The following is a 21632-nucleotide window of genomic DNA, read 5'->3' as shown; positions in this document are numbered from 1 at the left end:
TACTTCTATTAGGCACTGTGATGGTCTTAAAGCTGTTGAGTATTACTTGAATCTAAGACCAATGAACCTCTCTATGCATAACTAAATGTTGATCTCTATGATATCGGCATGCTTGGAGCAAAACTTTATCTCATTTGATAATAAGATCTATCAACAGATCAGGGGTGTTGCGATGGGAGCCTGCTTCTCCCCCGTTATGCATGTTTGCATATGGGGTTGTGGGAGGAGCAGGTTCTCATGGGGCAGCACAAAGAGATAATGAATCAGCATGTAGTAACATGGCTACGGTATATACATGATCTGTTTTTAATTTGGAGAGGATCAGAAACGAGTGCAATGGAATTTGTGTGTCCAATTAATAATAACTGCCTCAACCTTTGCTTTACATCAACCATTAGCACTACCTTGGTCTACTTTTTGGATGTGGAGGTATATGTGGATAGGTATATGTGGATCATGGTACACTTGCTACTAGACTATTCAGAAAACCCACCGCAGGCAACACAGTTCTGCATGCGAGCAGTCACCATCAGCATCATCTGATACGCAGCATCCCCAATGGGGAGATGCTGCGCATCAGACGTATCTATAGCACAGATATGGATTGCGAGACTGCCCAGCAGATGAGCAGGCATAGATTTATAGCAAGAGGATATGCCCCCAGTATCATAGACAATGTGATTGAAAAGACCAGGAATCTGTCCAGAAGGGAGGCACTTATATCCAAACCTAAGCAGATTTTAGACAGCACAGCCACCACAGAACTCCAACCAAGGATCATACTCACCTACAATAGTCAACACCAGGCACTTAGAAAGATTTTTTACCGCAAGTGGAACCTGGTACAAGGTGACCCTGTCCTTGGAAGGCTCTTGCCATCCAAGCCGGCTTTGACCTTCAGGAAATCAAGGTCAATGAGTAACAGTTTAGTCAGGAACAGTCCGGAAGTGTTCTCACCTACAAATTGGATGGCATTATGCAAGGCGTTCAGAAAGTGTCCTAGTTGTAAAGCTTGCAAGTTTGGCTGCAATAAGACCCACTACAGCAGCCCTTTCAAATCTGAACCCATACCCATTAACAAAAAATTGACCTGTAGAACTGAAATTGCGGTCTATGTGCTGGAGTGTCCCTGTGATACCAAAGGGAATGATGGACTGAGAGCTTAAACAAATCAAACACTCACCCCCAGTCAACTGATCTGGGTTAAATCCATCATCATTCTTGAGCTCACTCCACCACCTCAGTTCAGTCATGGCCACATGCAAATCAGTCTGACCCTGTGCCTCATGAGAACAGTCCAGCCCGAACTGCCAAGCCATGTCTTCCCTAGGCCGGAAACAAGCATTCTGGGACCGTTTTCTGGCTAATCAGATGTCATCAGCCAGACTAGCTTGAATCCAGGGGCAAAGTGAGCAAGGGACCCACGTCTGGGCATACCCTGCCAACTTAGGGCGAACAAAGCGATACCAAAGTGGATGATGGATGGAGCACTTGAACAAATAAAACACTCACCCCCAGTCAACTGATCTGGGTTAATTCATCGTCATTCTTTAGATCACTCCACCACCCCAGTTCAGACAGGGCCATATGCAAATCAGTCTGACCCTATGGGCTGAGGTATATCGGCAGTACCAAGCTGCCGGCCCACAAGCGGATACTCCAGCACATCAGGGCAATCAGTCCTAAGGATCAAGCCTATCCTGTAGCTAGGCATTTTGAGGAAAAGCATGAGAGCAACCCTGTGTATCTTCAGTACTTTGTAATGGATACAATCCTACCACTCAAAAGAGGAGGAAACCAGGAGGCGAAACTGCGCCTCCTGGAAACACAATATATATTGGAGCTCAACACCAGGTCTCCATCAGGGTTGAATGCCAGCGAAAAATTTTATACGTGTTTTTAATATAACTTTTGGACAATTTGTCGAGATGTGTGCTCTGTAGAAAGATCAGTTGTTTTCTATATGAAAATTTGGAATTTTTCATAATTTTTTAATGTATGGTATATGTCCTCGTCGTAATATGAAAATTAGGAAATGATTTTTTCTTTATCATTTTATCTATCACTTTTTTAGCACTAGTTTTTATCTGGTCGACAGAGTGGTTTTAGGTAGAGTATTTATTGGGTGAAGAAAATGTCACCATTGCCCACTTGGGCTTGAATGCAACTAAGTTTAGCGGCAAGGAGTGTAACAGCATGACACTGAGTGTAAAATATGAATTGGCAAATAAAATGGATTATATATCAGGTTTACAGACCTAACAAAAGATAGGAGGCATTTTTAGCTTTGTACAATTCCAGTTTTTGGTATGTCCTAATAGATTTTAAAAGCCACTGTCAACTTGGTTTTCAACAACTTTGTTCTCATGAACTGTGATTTCCATTTTTTATTACGCATTATATATTATTTTGGGCTTTTTTATATATACATTTATGTATTTATTATGTTTATAATCATATTTTAATATTTATCATCCTACGTATTTTGAAATGCGTAACTTTTGCACAGGTAATGAACCTCTTGCTGCTCAATAGTAACTCTTCAGTTACTATGCACTTTGATCTCATTATGTCACTTCCTGTATGTGTCACTTTAAATGTCAACCATACCAAAAGCAACGTGTCATGTGATCAAGACCCGAGTTGGGGTTGAAACGCGTAATGGCGGACTTGCTGGGCACCTAAATAAAGTCACTTGATATTGCACAAGGAACCTTGGGTCCGCTTTTTGTCTTTTCTGCATGGAGCAGCAGGAGATATATATATATATATATATATATATTTCTATGTCTATGCCCGTCCCGTTTTTTCGTTCTCAAAATCTGGTCACCCTAGTTGGGGGACAGTTTTTGAGTGGTGGAGGCTGGTTTTGTTGCAGCAGGGCTGGTTTGTTTTTTCCACTCTGGCCCTGCATAAGCCCAGCACCACACATTCTTAGTCTGCTCATTATATTGGTAAAACAAAGAGCTTATTATAGTGAATTCGGCGAGACCATGCATTTCTCTGCTGAAATGAAGTCATTATAGCTCTAAATATCCAAAATCCAGATAGCACAATGGCAGTCTCTCATAACATATGTTTTTGCCATCCCTGTAAAATCATTCAACAGTCACAGTCAGTGAAAACAGCCATGGCCCATCTCACATCAAACTGACCACAGACTACTGCTGAAAGAAAAGGACTGACTGACATACATGATGCCCAGCACGTAATCTGTAATGATAGCAAAAGCAGTGTTTTATACAGTACACGCTCATCAAGGTCTAGTGACAATGAACAGAGTCAATGGTGACTTATTTTATTATAGTCCCTTTTGTGGTTCGAGTACAATTGAGCTGTATACAAAACCAAGCGATAACCAGCGCAATGCTCCGACCCTGCTCACCGCATTTGAGATGTGCCCCATGTGGTGCACTGAAATGGAATTGCGTGGTGAGTGTCAAATCAGGTAGCAAACAATTTTTGCTTCTGGTTTTTCACTCAGTGTGAATTGGTTTTGCGTTCACAATTTCCTTCAGGTATAACGTGAAGAAAATGCACATGCAAAAACAGTGTGATAAGAGGCAAACCACGGAGTAAAACTGTTGCAAAGGAATGTCAGACATTACAACGCGTGCCATTGCCATGCATGCCTTTATTTTGCAATTCTTGTAATATAATATCATGACCTTGACAACGTGTTGCACTACATCTTAGACCTTTACCATGTATTTTTGTTGTACTATATATTTGTTTATTGAATTTGGGGGAACCCTCCCTTTTTAGGTTTCGCCTAAGCGAAAGCTGCGCACTGCGCAGCGACAACCTAATGAGAATAAGTATGTGGCTTGGGAATCCCCCCTCTGTTCCATTGGCTAGCTCCATAAATGGAGGCTAGCCATTGGAACAGAGATCTGTCCGTCATGGCCGGACCAGATTCGTGGGCGTTCCCGCGATTTCTTCCCTCCGCAACGTCATGCGGCCGTGGGCGGGGTTTTCCTTAGTGACGCAGCAATGACAAATGGAATCGCCGCTCCCCCCTCCGCCCCCTCGCCTATACAGTACTGGGCAATGCATGGGAGCGACTAGAGGTAAGTCCGCTGCGACCCGAAACTTAAAGGCTTTTGAAAGAAGTGATATGGGATGGGGTTCAACAGCAGAAGCAGCGTCTCGCAGATAACGTTGCTGAAATGCGTGTAATTCTTTCCTGGTAGTTCCCCGTGCCTGTCCCGCCAGGAATAAGGGTTGGACAGTAAACGGAGCTTGCACTCTGTGCTTGTTCCGCTGTACGGTTTATTCCGTGGAAAGCGCAGACGTGTTCTGTCCTCCCTGATGTGGCGGTAGGAACAGAGGCACGCTTTGACATGGGGCTTGGAGCATAAATGGACCGTCTCCCCAGCCCCAAAATAACCAGTGCTAGAGGACCCCCCCCATTAAAACAACTGGAGTTGGAGGAGACTTGCCCCCGCGTGAACTGCATAGTGTAATAATGTGCGACGAGGGGCGTGTGTGTGATGGGGTGGGAGAGGTCGCGATGGTGCCGTGCTTGTGATCGCTGCTCACATGAATTATTACCTAGTATTGTTTAATTCCCCTGCTATGTTGTCTCGCATTTGTATAGCGCTGTGATGCTTGCGGGCGGTGCAAGCGCTATATAACAACTCTCAATCAGATATATATATATATAAAAAAAGTGGGGATTATGATCATCCCTGCACCCTTCGCCTCCGATAACATATGTGCCCACCGCCTTTGACCTCACAGAGGTCGGGTCACTCAACAAAGTCTTCTGACGTCACCCACTTGGGGGCTCCAGTTTGGCCGGGGTGGGGTGTGTCGCTGTGAGGCCAGGCACTGCTGCTTCCTTCCTTCACCTGTACTAGTGTGCCCTCATGGAAACTATCAGCACAGCAGCCTGGCCACCCCTCACGTCCTCTCGCCTCCACATGCACGCGCTGTCACACGGCAATAAACGGAGAACATGTGACCCCGTCACCACGGGCTCCCGCCCGGCTGCAGTGTTTGCAACTGTGAGGAGCCCTCATGGGGCGGCGGGCTCCGCTCAGGTAATTGATTTTCCCACAAGCACCCCATTCATGTCGCTGGTCATTATAACATAGTCAAAAGCAACATGTTTTAAAAATACGGGACATTTGCTATTTACGCTCCTACAGATTCTAAACATAGGTTTCAGCCAATAGTGAGCTATTTCTCATAAATGTGTCCAAATCTTCAGCTTAAAATACAAACCCCCCAATTTGAATCATGTTCAGAATGAGGTCAGCGAGCCAGGCACTCTTTTGATTGCTTCTTCCGTCCGAATTCGGGAAACATTGTGACTTTCATACCTCAGTTCTCAATGAATTTGGCCATCTCTCCTTTTATCCACCCTTCCCTCCTTTCACCATCCGACCACCACTTGTCTACTCTCAAGCTCCATTGTTTCTATTCTCCTGCAGGAGTACTTTTAACTTGTTTGAAGAGCAGTGTCTCCAATATAAGTCAAAGGAGCCATAAACAAGGTTGTTAAAGGTTTGTGTTATACTCACTGCTCAGTGGCCCTCAAGCTGCTACAGTGGGGGACCAATGACGCCCCTGAGGTTGTGCATTATGCATAGATTTGGAATTGCATGCCGGCCTGTGTGTTTTACACATTTCTGCATTGCATATGCTTTTGTGCAGTTAAAAGTTTATTTCACACAGTTGTTTGAGTTTTCAAATATCGTTGAGCCGTTCGTGAAAGAGTTAATTTGACATAGTGGATTTTAAGTAAATCTCCGCATTTCGGGCCAGATGTAGGTAGGCGAATACCGGTCGGTAACGGCCCAAAATCGGTATAATCGGCCGTTACCGACCGGTAATTAGAAAACGGGATGTAGGTGTCTAAAATGTACCGAATCGGAAAATATGAGTCGGTAAAATACCGATTCTGTATTTACCGATAACATATTTACCGAGTCGGTATTCCCCGACACCTTATTTACCGAGTCCTTATTTACCGAATCGGTAAATAAGAAATCGGAAAAAATGCCCATCGAGATGTAGGAACGGAAAAAAATACAGATTTCAACAAAAATCGGTATTTAAGAGTAGGTAATTACCATGGACTGAAAGCAGGTGGTAACCAGGTGCAGGCTATAAAAAGGGCCCAAAATGCAACACTGTTGGCAAAATGGCGGCACTCTATGTGATTGCGAGGAGGCGAAGGCTACAGGCTGCAGGTCAGAGGGTATGGCAAAGGGAGGAGCAGGTGTACAGACAGAGGATCACTCTGTTCCAATTGACTGAGCCTGAGATACTCCAGAGGTACAGGCTGCACCCCAGGACCATCATGGACCTAATAAGGGACATCCACCCATACCTGGATCATCCAACACCCAGGGCCCACGCCATCCCTCCCCATGTCCAGGTGCTGTGTAGCATACACCTGCTTGCCTCTGGGAGCTACCAGAGTGTGATAGCTGCAGTAGGAGGTGTATCCCAGAGCTGTCTGTCCCGTTTCTTCAGGAAATTCCTGGATGTCATGACTCAGAGAATGGGACATTACATACAGTTCCCTGACACACCTGCGGAACTTGCCAAAACTAAAACAGACTTCTATGTACTGGCACACTTCCCGCATGTGATAGGCTGCATTGATGGCACCCACATTCCCCTATGCCCACCTGCAGCCACCGAACACATATACCGAAACCGTAAGATGACGCACTCCATCAACGTGCAGGTGATATGCAATGCAGGGAACATCATCACAGACATAGTTGCCAAATTCCCTGGCAGCACGCATGACTCCTACATATTCCAGAACAGCGGAATATACACCAGGCTATTGAATGGAGATTTTGGAGATGGATATCTGCTAGGTAAAAAAGTTGTCCACACCCTCAAGTAGACCTCATCTAAATGTGCAATGTGAATGTAACTCATGTACCTCTTGTTCTCTCCCAGGTGACAGTGCATATGCCCTGCGTTCCTTTGTGCTGACACCGTACCTGAACCCAACCACCAGACCAGAAAGGCGATACAATGTGGCACACAGGTCCACCCGCAATGTAGTGGAGAGAACTTTTGGACTCCTGAAGAGCAGGTTCCGGTGCCTCCACAAAGGTGGAGGTGCGCGACAGTACACCCCCATCCTGTGTTGCAAAATAATAGTGACCTGTGCCATCTTGCATAATCTTGCTACCAAGGAAGGCACAGAGGTTAAGATGACCCATCATAAGGACATAGATGACGACCAAGAACGTGCAGAGCCCCAGGCAACAGGACCAGCAGCACTAGATGGTAGAATGAGACGGACAGATATAACACAACGCTATTTCTAGGTAAAGTATGACACATACACAGGTTTACTACATGACATGTGTAGTTTAATCAGCACTACATCATCATTGTAACAACTGAAGAGGATCCATGAATGTACGTGAATGTCACTGGCTGCACCTTCTCAGTTCCAGTCACTGTGTGCAGTAGAGTCAATCTTCCACATAGGTCAGTGCTTGCGTCCTCGCACTACATTGCGGGATTTTGGTGCCTGACCTTCCAATTCCCGTCTGGTGCCCGACTCAGCTTGGTTGTGCCTCCCGCTCCTGCGCACCTCCTGTACAGGTGTACTAGAGCCACTCCTGCTGGTTGACCCCTCAGTCTCCTCCACACCCGTGTCACCAGCATTGACTGTGTTGGAGTTCAGCATCTGCTCCACCGCAGAGGTCACTCTACCCATGCCCCGTGTTAAGTCTGTGCAGCAGTGCACTAATGCTTCCTGCATAGAAATTGAGCGTCTGCAGAGGAGAGCTGTATTGTTAGCAAACCTGTTCATGGCCTTAGTATGTTGGCGCATGTACTGATGTTCCTTGGCACGCTGGAGATGATCCCTGTCTAACTTGTCCGACAGGACTCCCAAGTATGTCGAAATGTCTGTGATCCTTTCTGCCATTTGCTCCAGGCTAGATGCCATTTGGCTTATGCCCTTGTCCATGTTGGACATTTTGGTGTTGATACAACGGACCTGCCTATGCATGGCTTGCATTGATTTGGCCTGCTGGCGCTGTACTTTTACCATTGTGCCCTCCAGGCCGCAGAAGACGCTCCCCCCTTCCTGGCCCTCCCCACCCTCACGTGCCCTCCTGCCAAGGACACTGGTGTGTACAGCGCCTGCTGCTGGAATTGTTGGTCTTGGCTTGTCAGCCACTGTTGCACTATTTTGGGGCACATCTTCCTCATCCTCTGATTCAGAGGTCTGCAGGATCCTATGCGGGGGCTCCGCATGCCTACTTTCCCCTCCCGGCAAGGACCCTCTGGACATTGGTATGGGTGTGTTTGTGAGCTCAGGTGATCCGAACAACAGAGGGGACAGTGGGACAGGTGTTGTGGCTCGGACAGGAGTTGATGGCTCCTGGGTGTGATTGTTTCCTCCTTCAACTGCACTCTCACAACTTTTCCTCTTTGCTTTATCCCCTTTCTTAGTTAGTGCTGCACTCTCCTCCCTCGGTGGAACAGAACTGCGTGAGGACTCTCCTGTAGAAACAAATTGACATAGGGTCAATGTTGTTGTTCATGTGTGTGTGTCTCTCAATAAAATAGTCTGCACACCTTGCATCTCTGTTTACATGACTACGTCTACCATGATGCATTGCTGTCAGTGAGTATGAGCTCATCTGCAGTGTGATGAGTGTACACAGTGGGGTAGGGGTTGGGGTTGGTGGGGGTGGATGTGGGAACATGCCTCTTACCTTGTTTTTTGGTTGCTTTCGCTGTGCTATCCAGGTCTCCAATCCCATGGATGCATTCTGCCTCCATGGTGCTTTCCACTAGCTCCTCTATTGGTGTTAGTTTGGGTGCTTTGCTCCTGCCACCTCCAGTCAGACCAGCATCCTTTTTCTGGCCAGCAATCTTCTTCTTTGTCACAATTCGCAGGTCGTACCACCTCTTCTTGATGTCCTCTATATCCCGGTGGGTGACACCTATGGCATTGACTTTTGCCTGAATTGCAATCCAAGTGTTCCTTTTCACAGTCTCTGCAACATGCAGAGACTGCCTCCCAAATATTTTTGGATAGTGGGCTACTATCTCTTCCACAGCCACCTGTAGTTCCTCTTGGCTGAACTTTGTCTTCCTTTTTCGCTCACAACCTTCCTTTTGGCCTTCCTGTACCTCCATTCTGTCACTCTGCTTGCCTCTGGATGCTGTGCTCCTCTCACCTCTGAAGATTTGTTTGTTCTGTTGGTTTCCACCTGCATGGGTGTGGCCACACCCAGGTGCTGGGGTGGGGTGCTTCACTCTCATTGGTTGGAATCACAGGGCCTTGGTTGTGGGGTGTGTAGGCTGTCCCTGATTGGTTGGCAGGCTCACATGGCGTTTTTCAAAATCCCGAGTCGGTAAATACCGAGTCGTTTTTTTCCGCCTCGGATATCTCCGATTCGGTGACTCCCATTCATTCCTATGGGCCATGTGGCCCATAGGGGTGCATGCGTATCACCGACTCGGTATTTACCGATTCAGATTTTTCCGATTCGGTGGTTGCCGATTTGGGTTTCTGACTCAGACCGAGTCGGTATCTTTTACCGATTTTTTACCTACATACCATTTACCGATTCAGGAATACCGATTCGGTATTTATGAATCGGTAAATGGCATTTACCTACATCTGGGCCTTCATGAGGTATGTGTATTTAAAGGCTGGTTCTTCATTTCGTATATGTCTGTTTATTTTTCATGGATATCTACCATTCCTACACTGTGTTTCCTAGTGAGCTATAACAGTGGCGTAAGGCAAAATAACAGGGCTCCGCAGTAAAAGGTGATGAGGGTCCCTCAAGTCTCCCATAACTAGCTCACAGATGTACATTGGCATTAGGCTGCAGGGGCCTCCCTGAAGGTTTGGGGGCCCCTTGAAGGGTTGGGGCCTCTTGCGCCGCAGGGGCCTGGTTATGTCCCTGAGCTATGTGCGATTTCCATAGTGGCTTGTTGATTATACTCTGTCTCTTTCTCTCTCTTACTTCCTATTAACTGCCTTAGGTTATGTTCTTACTAGAGTCACACATGTAATAAGAAAGCTGCATCACCACTTGTAATAATGTATTATACGACATAAAATACCACCGACTGTGCATTCAACGGATACTGCAAGTTACCTTGTTCTTGTTTGTCTATGTGGTTATGGAATTCCAGTATCCTTGTGAGAAACATCGGATGCTGTGCTTAAAATCCATAGGTGTTTCCGTTTTGAACTCCTTGGTTTGGATTTCAGTTGTGGAATGAGCCCTGCTAACAAAGTTTAACCGGCTTACTAGCTTTTAGACTGATCCACTCATCACCACCCCTGCATTTAACACGCCCCAGAAATAAAAGCCTTTTTACACATTGCCCATCGGCACATTAAAAGGTAAAAACTGTCGGGTCCTGATTGAAACACTTTGTACAGGTGAGATGTTTATGAGGGGCGAAAGAAGGAACACCACACACGAATCCACAAGGCGAAAAAACCCGGAATGTCGCTCCAGAGCTTCCAGCGGAGGAGAGTCATCCGCACCCCTCCTTCCAGCTCCTACTGTACGCTCAAGTGGCAGCACTTTGTAGCGCTGGGCGTTATTGTCGATTCTGTTTCTTAACACTTCCAACCCGGACCGCGATTGGCCCAGATCACACAATGTGGTTAGGGGAGACGATGGGATTTGAAACCACGTTTTATTGCTCCACAGTCATTAATGGGGCCACCAGACCGTAACCCACCACCACATGCCACCGCCTGTACGCAGCCGGGGCCACGCCCATCCAGCGAGCTCCTTTGTGTCCACCCCCGTCAGTGACTCGGATCTCCAGTGGATCTCCAGTTTTTTGCAGTCTGCACTTATGAGTTAGGGAGGATTGTTTAATGCCGACAGAGTAGGCAGGGGCACCAACACTGCCCTGTGTACACTAAATGCACCAGAGTCAGTTGTCAGAATGCACCTTTAATGTTGTATCTAATCGTTAGTCTGTAATAAGGAGAACCTTGGAGAATTGACGCCTGTTGGTACAAGGTTGAATAAAATCGACAATTATCCATTTGCAAGTTCTATTTTAGGGCAGTGTGCTGGTTCGGAGATTGTTGAAATGGGCTGGGTGTTTATGAACGGATTGGTTTTTTTTGTTTGTAGGACCTGCATGGGGTATTGTGGCTGGCACTTTCTAGTAGCGTGATACCCTCACCCGTGTCTCTTTCCCTCCTTTGTCGCACACGCTCTGTCCCCCCACCACTTTTTAATATCCATCCTAGCTTTCTCAGTGTCTCTTCACTTCTTGATCGCTCTGTCTCTTTCTATCTCTGCTCTCTCTCTCTTCTCCCCCTTCCTCCATGCCTCTCCCCCTCGTGATTGCATTAATTTTAACGCTCCCTCTTCCAAAATCTATTCTACCTCTTTACTCCGCTACCTCTTTACACACAATCTCACTCTCACAGTTGCTGCTTCTTCCGTCTCCCACCTTTTCCCCTCACTGTTACGCACCCGCTGTCTCCTTCACAGACACCCACACATACACACCGGTTCTATCGCACTATATCTCCCTCTCGCTCGGGATGCCCCTTCGCCCTGTTGCTGCTACCTGTGTTCACACGTAGAAAGGCTGGTGTGCTTACAAGCCCTCGGCGACCCCCTCTCAGCTGGTCTGTGACCGAGCACGAGGACAAACTGCAGCTCACAGCCCACCCCTCGGGGGCTGCACCACGGTGCATTCAGTGGAATATACCGGATAAAAAGCTGAATCATGCTGTGGGGCCAGCGTGTCTTGTGTCGTCCCAGCCGTGGTCCGTGCAGTGCTTGTGGTGTAACGGAATGTGCTGCTGGTGAATTGGAGCTCAGCTGTCTCCTCTCAGGGCCGCCCCTCTCCTCGGCTCCCCTTAGGGCCGCCCCTCTCCGCGGCCATTGTCTGGGTGTGTGTGTGTGGCTCTGGGTGTGTCTGTGTGGCTCTGGGTGTGTGTGTGTGTGGCTCTGGGTATGTGTGTGTGTGGCTCTGGGTGTGTGTGTGTGGCTCTGGGTGTGTGTGTGTGTGTGTGTGTGGCTCTGGGTGTGTGTGTGTGGCTCTGGGTGTGTGTGTGTGTGTGTGTGGCTCTGGGTGTGTGTGTGTATGTGGCTCTGGGTGTGTTTGTGTGTGGCTCTGGGTGTGTGTGTGTGGCTCTGGGTGTGTGTGTGGCTCTGGGTGTGTGTGTGTGTGGCTCTGGGTGTGTGGGTGTGTGTGTGTGTGGCTCTGGGTGTGTGTGTGGCTCTGGGTGTGTGTGTGGCTCTGGGTGTGTGTGTGTGGCTGGCTCTGTGTGTGTGGCTGGCTCTGGGTGTGTGTGTGTGGCTCTGGGTGTGTGTGTGGTAGTAATTGCGGTCTGCTGAGCTCGTCCGTAGGGTACAATAGGTCTCACATTTGCGAGAGATTAAGCTAATGGCAATGTAAATGACAATGCCATTTATTTATCTGTTTTCAAAACCAACACATAAATACAAATTTTGTCATTTACAATGCCAATAGCTCTAACTTTTCCAAAGGCGAAACCATTGCATTGGAAATGCTTGTTAGTTTTTTTTATCCTAGCCTCCCTTTACCTCTCCCTCTGCACCCTAAATTTACTCCTACCTCTCTTTGCCTCTACCCACCCCAAACTCTAAAATTACTCACACCTCCCCTTACCCCTACCACCCCTAAACACTACATTTACCCATACCTCCCTTCCCCTCTACCAGTTCCTAAATGTTAAATTTACACTTACATCCCTTTTCTTCACCCTAAAATTATCCTTACCTCCCTTTACCCCAACCTACCTCTTAACCCTAAAATTACCTTTAGCTCTTTTCGACTTAACCTACCTCTTAACCCTAAAATTACCCTTACATCTCTTTACCTCAGCCTACCTCTTAATCATAAAATTACCATTAGTTTCCTTTAATCCTAACCCACCCTAAACCCTACAATTACCATTCCCACCCCTTATCTCTATCCACTCATAAATCCTAAAATTACAAATACTTCACTTTTCCTCCCCTAAATCCTAAATGTACCCGTACCTCCCTTTATCTCTACCCAGCCCTAAACCCTAAATTTTCCCTTACCTCCTTTTAGCTATACCCACCCATAAAACCTAAAATTACCTATAACCTGTACTTACCAGTGTGGTACTTACTTACATCCTAACGTCAAGTGTGGTAAAAGATGCATTGTAAAGGCTGTATACTGTTGCAAAGACAATTTTCACTCATAAACCCCGTTACATATTTATTAAAGTTGGATTTGGGTGCAAAAGCACAAGCCAAAACCATTTGAAAATGATATTGCACCAGGTTGGTTTTGTGCTGGGATCTACTGTGGCACTTAAAATGAGGCTATGTACCACTAAATGAAATATGGGACAAACATAGTGGATTTTCAAGGAGATATAAAAAACAAGAAACACATCAATGAGCAAGGAGGGGAGCTAGGAGTACACGCACTTTCTTATGCACTGAATACTCACAAAAGTACTACAAGTCGAGGGCCGTGGCCAAGATGGCGAGCAAGTAAGAAGTGTCTCCCTTCATCTCTCAGCTCCCGGAGCCCAATCCGAGCATTTTTGTCCCCTACACAGCACCACAGCGAGCAGCTTGGCAACCACTTTCCTCGTCGGTAGCTGCGGAACACATCGGCACAGAGGCCCGCCACGAGGCCAAGTCAGAATATGGCAGCCAGGGCTGCCCAGGCCTGCTGAACCCACGGCCCACACACTGCTCAGCAGCAACTGAGCAGGTATGGTCGCGAGCCACCGGGCGCTGCTGGAAGACGAGTGGTGATCCATGGGGCTCGAGGACTTACGGGCGAACTAAAGCGCCTGGACCTGCTCCCAGTGGGGCAAGAACAGGCACAAGGCCTATCAGACCGCGGCCTGCAGCGGCGTGTTCCCGTGAGAACCATATAAGTGGGGCCACACAGCGCGGCCGTCCTATCCCGCAGAGCATCGGCCAGAGCGTTCAACTGGCAAGTGCGATTCGGAGCGGTGGCATCGCTGCAACAGAGAGCCGGGGCTTCGTGGGAGGGCCCAGTGAGCGACTTCTAACAAGAGGCCCGACTGGGATCTGGGCACTATCCTCTACGACCTGCACTGAGAGAAACCGAGGCCCGTATTCCTGAGGTGATGGCTTAGCTCGCTGAGACTGAGCACCCATTGCCACTGTAGAGTGGGCCGCACAAGCCGGTCCCAAGGCTACCGGTGTCACAGGTGAGCAGCAGCAGCCCCGCTTACGCATTGTCGGGGTGAGGCTTGCGACTGGCATGGCAACTGGAGGGAGCGGGACCCAGAGAGGCCAAGTACGTTGTAGACGGCACCGGGATACCTGAGACTGGTAGAGAGCCCCGTCTTGCTGCACTCACACCTCGCTGGTTCTCGGCCTGAGTTTTTGGCAGGCAGGCGAGGGTCCAGGAAACGGCTGGAACGGTGGCAACATCCGCATGGTGAACAGATGCCCGGATGATATGGGGCACAGATGAGACTGGGCACCCCTGCAGCCAACGCCCACGCCGATAGCCAGGCAGAATCATTGGGGGCCCTTGGAGAACAACGTGCATAGCATGCACTGGGTTGGCCCTGCGTCTGCGGGAGGTGCAAGCGGGCCCCGGGCACCGGACGCCCACGCCGGAGCCTGATGAGGACGTGGAGCCGAGCCTGAGGAGGCCAGCGAAGAATTGCGCCTTTACACGGCGTGAGCAGCCCTGGTGGATCATTGTAAAGCCTCCTGAGAAGGCGGTAAGACAGAGCACGCCAGAGAGCGAGGCGCGAGGTACTGGGGTGCAGAGGCCCAGTGTGAGAGAGAGCGTGATCCAGGAGCAGGCGTGGGGAGGAGTCCCCGAAAGGGTCTGTCCCACTCAGCACGTAAGAGAGAAGCAGCACGGCCCAGGGCAGAGGTGTGGGATTGACTCCGGAGCGCCCAGGACCAGGTGGAGGCCTGTGTGACAGTAGCGGTCCAGGCATCATTGCTTCAGCCCAGTAGAGACCGGCGTGGGCTCGCCGATTGAGATAGTGTGCAATCCGGAGAAGCATGGGAGTCAGCGGGCTACCTGGGGGCAAGGGTACCAGCCCCCTTAACGAGGCTGCACGGGCTTGCACCGACGCCAACAGGGCCCAGTGAGGCCTAGAGGGCAGAAAAACCCAACGGAGCAACTTCTAATAGGGCGGAGACGTGGAAAGCTGCATCGCTGCAGCCTTACCTGGAAGGCTGTTAGCCAGGGACACCGGCTGGTGGGCAAGAATGGAGGGGGCTGCCCAGACGGAGTAGGAGCCCCAGAGCAAGAGTGGCACCCTGCAAGCAGGGGGCTACAGAAAGCACGAATGGGGCAACGGAGGGCGGGCTCCAGGTGAAAACCACAAGGTCCACGGAGGAGACAGTGAGGAACAGTAGCCCAGCGGAGGAAACGGGAGCACCAGCGTCCGGGGTTACAGCGAAGGGGTCCGCCACAGCGCTGCCGCCTTCTGCATATCGAGCTATTATGCTCCCAATCCAGACGACTTTCCACGCTGGAAACTGCAGTACCGATTCCTCCATTGTTCATGGTATCTGCTGATCCGTTGAATTGCCTGATGCGATACGCAATTGCGTTAAAAGGCAGTGTAATATTTAAAGACAACAATGACTATAATTTTGTCCTGATGATGATGCCCCTCATTTAACTTATATAGTGTAAAGTGGAACTGCACTCCTGTACTCGATGGTTAAGCTAAGTTGTGTGGATGGTAAAGAAATCTTAGCGTGCTTACTAGTGTGAGGGTTGTGTGCCAAACTCCCTCCTAAGTAACAATCATGTAAATACAAGCCCTGGGCAACCCAGGACTGCTAGTAGCACAGCAATTGGGCTGAACGCCTCTGTAATTTAAATGGAACTGTTTCACGAGTGTTAAAATTTCAGTTAAACGTTTTATTTTTTCAAACAGAAATTATCTGTCTCTTCCACATTATACATCAAGAAGTATATTTTTATGTTTACTGATTTCACAGAATATTCATGATCAAAAGCATAAAACACTTGAAAAAATTAACACAACATATTTCCAATCCAAATGAAATTATAACAATAATTCGCCAATAATTGAAATTCGAAAAGCAAAACCCAATGCATTTCGGGTGCTTAATGCACCCTTCTTCAGGGGATTAAACAGTTGCAAACAAAATTCAATAATCCTTGAGTGTTTGATGTCTCAAATTGCAGATTCAACAGGATCTAAAAAACAACAACAAGCCAAACTCTAATGAGTGATTTCATATATACAGATTACATCTCACAATTATATGCTGGAGTGAACACTGAAGAGAAAGCAACCAAAGGTACACGCCACCATCAAACACCCGTGTCTCGTAAAGCCATCACTAGATTCAAAAGGTGCAAGTCTAAACAACTTATGAAAGAAAGTGTGTTTGAGTGAAAATAATTACATACTCCTGAAGGAGAGCCATGCTCCTAACTGTGACAACTAATTAAGCATGATGATGGTAATCACACCGCGTGAACTACTGATAACCATTAACCCTGAATTGCCAAGAGAAAACAGAAAAATACGTACGGTCCTATTTGCAACTTTTCATTGCTCCTAGTTATTGTCCTGCGAAAAGGCCTCTCTGTGCCAACATCTAAGCAATACATAAGTAACGACGTGTTACTACTACTATCCAACATACTTTGAATCAATCACTGTTTAACCCTAACCAAGTAACTAATCTTACCGCTACTCTTCCATGCAGGTCCCCGCACTGTTCACAAGTATTTGACGTGCTGCTCTCTGTATGTTAAATAAAAAACTCTTGGTGAGTTATCTATTACGAGGCAACCGCCCTTATCTAGAGTTTCAATCGCTGCACAATACAAGCACTGACCTGGCGCCTCCAACGACGGCGTCCTGAATGATTTCCCGGTGCGAGTCCGCCCTGTCGATCACATGGTGCGGAACTCGCCCGGTGTTTACTACCTCAGTCGACACAAAGAGGGGACTATCTGTGCGCTGCTTAGTTTGTCCTCCTTCCTAATGGCAGTCTTGTTGCTTTCTACCGTCTACGTGTAATACTCCTCAACCACACGTGTTCTGGAAGATCTTCAAATACGCCCATCTAAGAGTTTATTAATTAATATTAGTGATAAAGTACGGGGCCATTAAAAATGATTCTAAGTATCTCCTCGTGTGTATAATATTACTCGATTGCTTCGCTACCTTGCCCTAATAACAGAAAATACCGCATTATGCATGCGCTGGATATACTAATGTCTCAAAAAGCCTCCTGAGTATAAAAGAATATTGCATATGCAAAAATAAATCAAAAGTGCTTCTAACTAGAGAGTGCAAGTGTAAACGAACTCTGTTTTACCACAGACGCATTCATTGTGCTGTTAGCTCAGTCATTTATTGGCTGAAGCTCGAAATAGGTGAAAAAAGAGAAAAAGAGAAAAAGATAATAAAATAGTTCAGGTGAATTTGAATTTAAAGACTCAGTGTTCCTCCTTACAGTCTAACATTCATGCTGTTATGAGATTTAAAGAAAACACACAAGTTCGTAATGATCATTTAAACCATTCGGATTGACTGTTCCTAAGAATTTGATCCAGTGTGTTTCCCTTCTAGCTAGAAGTGTGTGTAAATCCAATCCTGGACTACGCTCTATGCATTCTAAAACTGTGTACCTTAATTGGGGAATTGTATGTTTAGCTTCTACCCAATGTCTAGCCAATGGTGAAGTTGTGGTGTGATTCCTTATGCGACTTTTGTGTTCAACTATACGAGTCTTTATTTTACGACTCGTGCGCCCCACGTAAACTAGTCCGCAGGGACACTTGATCGCATATACAACTCCTTCTGTGTTGCAATCTGCATTATGTCTTAATTTGACACTCACCCCTGAGTGCGGGTGAGGAAATTGATCTCCTGTAATGACGTTGCCACATTGTCCACAGTTGTAACATTTCATCATGCCCCTTTGTCTTTGTCTGGTAGTTCTTTTTGGAGGTTTCAAGAATTCCCTTAGGTTTTTGGTTCTAGTATGCGCAAAAAGGGGACTGCCATGGAAAACTGTTTTAAAATCAGGTTCATTTTCGATTAATTCCCAGCGGTTCCGGATTGCTGTTTTGATTTGTGTTGCTTGCGTGGAATTCTTGAGAACAAATACTTCACGTTGCATGGGTATTTTTTCTCTTGGAGTTAAAAGTTCATCCCGCGTTTTTCTTGATGTTATCTGTACAGCTTCATTGAGTATCTTCTCCGGATAACCTCGCTCTTTGTATTGTTGCTTCTGTATTGTGATCCTTTCCTCACTTCGTGCATCATCCGATGTTATTCTCTTTATTCGCATCATCTGTGAGATCGGGAGATGTTTTTTCAAGCTGTATGGATGCGCACTTGAGAAGAGCAGTGCGTTGTTCACATCTGTTGGCTTCCTGTATACTGACGTGGATAGCCCTGTTGGTGTTCTGCTTATTTCAATGTCCAAAAAATGGATCTTCTGTTTTTCTATGCTATGTGTGAATTGAATGCGAGGATTCCGTTCATTCAGTTTGCTGATACTTTCTTCCAATTCGTCTCTGGTACCTGTCCAGACGACTAAGATGTCATCTATGTACCTCAAGAAAACTGCTGCGTGTTTTTTCCACATGTCATTGTTAAGTATAAATTGATCCTCGAAATGGGCCATGTACGTATTAGCGTACGATGGTGCTCCAGGAAAACCCATCGCTGTTCCAGTGCGCTGTATAAAGAAGTTTCCCATCCAAACAAAGTAGTTATTGTAAAGTGCAAAATGTAATAGTTCTAATAGGAACACTGCTTTATCGTGATCAATTTCAGAATTTAGCAGTCGCCATTCTATTGCCTCCAGTCCTTCTTTGTGTGCGATAGAGGTGTATAGTGCTACTACATCGATAGTACAGAGCCAAATGTCATTCGCAAAAAGATGTTTTTGTGATTCCAGTTTCAGTAGACAATCTGTGGTGTCCTTAACGTATGTCTTCCAGGATTGGACCAACGGTTGAAGATAAAAGTCAAGATAGTATCCAAGAGACTCGTGGATTGATCCACACCCTGCTACTATCGGTCGGAAAGGTGGTTTTGTTCTGTGCTTGTGCACCTTCGGTAGCATATATAGGGTAGGAGTCTTAGGTGCAGAATTAAATAGAAATTTCCTTGTATTTGCATCTATGGTGCCAGATTCTGCTGCTCTGGACAAGAACTCGTCCAGTATTCTCAATAATTCACCCGTGGGGTCATGTTCCAGAGGAAGGTAAGTATCTTTATCTTGAATGTGTTCCATTACACTCTTGTTATAGAAATCGGTGTCGAGCACCACTAAAGCTCCTCCTTTATCTGCTGGGTGAAATGTCACTGAAGAATCTTGTCTCAGCTTGTTAAGAGTGCGTCGTTCTTTTGTACTTAAGTTCTGATGTTCTTTTGAGCCATATTTTATTGATTCTAAATCCTTTTTAACCAGGGATTCAAAAATGTCCAAGGTCTTATGAGAGATTGGCGATAAAAATTTGCTCTTGGGTCTAAATTTCTTCTGCTCAAGCGTGAGTTCTTGTTGACTGGGGTTAAGTGTGAAAAACCACCTTAACCTTAGTTTACGCATGAATTTGAAGAGGGCTACCTCCGTTTCTAATGCATTAGATGTGTAAGATGGAACAAAGGAGGTTCCTTTATTGAGTACTTTGATCTCTTCTGAAGTTAACTGTCTTGATGAGATGTTAATTACCAAGGAGTTCACTTCTTCACAGTGCGCTGCGGCCTGCCTTGTTCCTTGTGCGCTTTTGGTTTTTCCACGCCTGGTGTTTCGTCTAGTTGTGTTGGCATTTTGTCTGGTGGAATCCTGGCCGGGGGACCCTCCCCTAAAAAAGGACCAGTACTTCTGGAGGTGGTAGCCGAAGTCTCCTGATTTGGTGCTGTAAGATGTGTCAAAGTAGCAGGGGGCCTCTGCATAGTTAAATCCTCATCTTGTACTATGCTCTCCTCGGATGACGCTGCATCCGGTTTTTTGAAGACCCTCTTCTGTGCATATTTTTCAGCCCAAGTGTAGACCTCGTCCAACTTGTAATCGATCGTGTCCCTTCGGAACTTACGGATCTTCCTTTCATGTATTTCCTTCGCATGAGTATCAAGATTTTTGTTTATTTTTTCAAGTACTTGATTCCAATTCTCATTTTCCATCCGACTGCTAATTTCGTTTTTTAGCTTGTTAATATCAAAACTTAATTCGCTTAGCAGTGTCGATATCTCCTCAATAATAAGCAAAATTAAGTCAAGCGAACATTTGTTCAAAATAGCGTTCCAACGAGCCATAAAAGATTTATTATATTTGAAAAGCATCGGGCGTAGAGCTACCCTTAAGCCTCTGGGTATACGCTTGACTTTGTGATATTCAATCAACGTTGTCGCGTGTAGTCTTTGATTCACTTCTTTTCTCATTAAATATTCGAGTTGTTTGAGTTGCTGCGTAGTAGTTCCTGTTGATGTACCGTATTCCCTCACTTCCTTCACTAAGGCATAAATTATTTCCGCTTCTTCCGATGAATAAACTTTAGTCTCTGCCTGGTTTGTGGTTAAATTTGAAATGTCCTGCCAAGACATGATTATTCTTGGGTGCTAGTCCACTAGTAGGCACTGTGGGTATAAATTGTTATATAGTGTAAAGTGGAACTGCACTCCTGTACTCGATGGTTAAGCTAAGTTGTGTGGATGGTAAAGAAATCTTAGCGTGCTTACTAGTGTGAGGGTTGTGTGCCAAACTCCCTCCTAAGTAACAATCATGTAAATACAAGCCCTGGGCAACCCAGGACTGCTAGTAGCACAGCAATTGGGCTGAACGCCTCTGTAATTTAAATGGAACTGTTTCACGAGTGTTAAAATTTCAGTTAAACGTTTTATTTTTTCAAACAGAAATTATCTGTCTCTTCCACATTATACATCAAGAAGTATATTTTTATGTTTACTGATTTCACAGAATATTCATGATCAAAAGCATAAAACACTTGAAAAAATTAACACAACATATTTCCAATCCAAATGAAATTATAACAATAATTCGTCAATAATTGAAATTCGAAAAGCAAAACCCAGTAAACATAAAAATATACTTCTTGATGTATAATGTGGAAGAGACAGATAATTTCTGTTTGAAAAAATAAAACGTTTAACTGAAATTTACTTAGGAGGGAGTTTGGCACACAACCCTCACACTAGTAAGCACGCTAAGATTTCTTTACCATCCACACAACTTAGCTTAACCATCGAGTACAGGAGTGCAGTTCCACTTTACACTATATAACAATTTATACCCACAGTGCCTACTAGTGGACTAGCACCCAAGAATAATCATGTCTTGGCAGGACATTTCAAATTTAACCACAAACCAGGCAGAGACTAAAGTTTATTCATCGGAAGAAGCGGAAATAATTTATGCCTTAGTGAAGGAAGTGAGGGAATACGGTACATCAACAGGAACTACTACGCAGCAACTCAAACAACTCGAATATTTAATGAGAAAAGAAGTGAATCAAAGACTACACGCGACAACGTTGATTGAATATCACAAAGTCAAGCGTATACCCAGAGGCTTAAGGGTAGCTCTACGCCCGATGCTTTTCAAATATAATAAATCTTTTATGGCTCGTTGGAACGCTATTTTGAACAAATGTTC

This window comes from Lissotriton helveticus, chromosome 5_1, assembly GCF_964261635.1.
Source record: "Lissotriton helveticus chromosome 5_1, aLisHel1.1, whole genome shotgun sequence".
In the NCBI taxonomy this organism is placed as follows: domain Eukaryota; kingdom Metazoa; phylum Chordata; class Amphibia; order Caudata; family Salamandridae; genus Lissotriton; species Lissotriton helveticus.
This window is presented reverse-complemented; position numbering follows the sequence as displayed.